Source organism: Ambystoma mexicanum, chromosome 9, assembly GCF_040938575.1.
Source record: "Ambystoma mexicanum isolate Mex_15411 chromosome 9, UKY_AmexF1_1, whole genome shotgun sequence".
NCBI lineage: Eukaryota > Metazoa > Chordata > Amphibia > Caudata > Ambystomatidae > Ambystoma > Ambystoma mexicanum.
In genome coordinates this window covers 1,303,900,726-1,303,902,699 of record NC_090931.1, presented here as the reverse complement: position 1 = coordinate 1,303,902,699, position 1,974 = coordinate 1,303,900,726, and positions in this window count along the sequence as shown.

The window sequence follows — 1,974 nt, the reverse complement described above, 5'->3', positions numbered from 1 at the left end:
TTTCTACCACTCCGCCCAACTCCTGATGACTCCCATAATCGATAAAAACAATGCCTGTTAAAGCTCCTGCACTGGGATAGAGGAGAGTTTGAAATATAAAGCAGGGTTTCAACTGAGTTGCACATTTAGGGTTTCAAGTATCGAGGTATGGGTTTAGACAGGACAACCATGGGGCTCTCATTCAAAATATTTTCACACTTAAGCAGAACACATCCATCCTAGTCCCTGATCGATACTACAGTATTCTGACCGGCTCAGCCGTCTACAGTCCTCTTATGTCATTAAGGAGCATGACTGCACTGCTTTTACTTTTTCTTTTATTCTTAGTTGCGATGGCCAACTGCTTTTACTTTTTCTTATACAGATAAACAGTCTGTAGGCAGGGTACCTTCCTTATTGTATCTGTGGATATTCATATCAGTTTTCAGATTTCTTTAATCAGAGACAAACATTTACCCAAGCACATTTCAAACAATACTATACAAGACATAACAATACATTGATGCAATTACTTGTGTTCACCAACCCAGGATTTTCGTCCGACTCCTCTTCCGCATCTGCTTTGTCGACCTTCCCTGAGTCTCGGGGCGCTCCGGCCAGCTGTCCCCTCTGACGAAATATTCTCTCCTGGGCCACAGGGATCACTGGGAGGTGCACCCAGTAACCCTTGGACTTGGCTCCGGGGCAACATGAATCAGACATTGCAGGTACCAAACTTGTTGTGGAAAAATTACTGCTGGCTATTCCAGAAGATTGGTGAACAATATATTAGCAAAAAGCAAGCAACAGAACAAAGACAGTACGAGACTTTGATGCAAGTGAGAACCGCCACCCTTTTCTATTTCTATGGTGGTGGCCATATCGCTTTTTATTTCACTGGAGATTGGGCTTACGCAAAGTGCGACGAGCCCATCACCAGTAAAAAGAAATACAACTTATTGCACCCGGATGAATCCTGGGTGCGAATAGCAATCACCCTTATTTAGGGGGGCAGGGTGAGTACACTACCGGTAACATCCATGAACCCTCGCAGATGCCCAAGCTTGTCTAGGCTTGGCATGGTGAGCCGTTACCAGACCTAAACATGCGCCTAAACAGAGGTGATTGCTACATTCAAGTCTAATCCCCACTCCAATGATCTAAGACACATGACCAGTTCCTTCCTTAATAGAATTTGCAGCCAGGCTGCAGCCCACACAATGGGCAACTGGAAGTTTCTTTTTTCTCGAAAGGACTGTAAACTTCTGAAACAAAGACCTACAATGTTTTCTGACCTAAAATCTAAGGGCCCAGTGAACCCTGAGATATTCTCAAAATACCTCTGAAAAATTGAGGAATATTAATCGGCAAGAAGGAAGAAGAAAAGAGAATACATGATGAGCAAGGGGGACCATTAGATACTGCAAGAGACAAAAGCTCTTTTTGGGACCTCTGGAGAAAGCTTGCAACAAATAAAGAAAACTTATGTAGCCATTAATAATGGTCCAAAATGAATAGATCACTTCAACTTTAACAATCAAGGAATACTAAAGGCCATTGAAAAACTAAAAGCAAACAAATCCTGATGCCCAGATGCAATAGCAAATGATTTGCTGAAGCATAGGTCATACCAAATTCAGAAAACACTGGTGTAATTATTCTGCATCATTCCGCAAGCTAGTCACTTCCCATACAGTAGGTATTTAGGGCTCATCTTACCTATCTACAAAAAGCATTGACAACACAACATGCCTAACGTTTTAAATGTAGGCAGCCTCCATGCACAATAAGACAATACAAATCTACATTTATGAAATGGGACCTTCTGGCATTACAAATGCTTGTCATTTTGAAAATGGCAGTCCTCTGTATTAATATAGCCGTTAGAGTGTGTAGCTAGTGGATTTTGCACCATAACTCTGTATGCAGTCATTAGAAAGACATTGGTCTGTTTTAAGTGGAAGTAACCTTTGGTCCTCATGCTCCCTGGCTGAA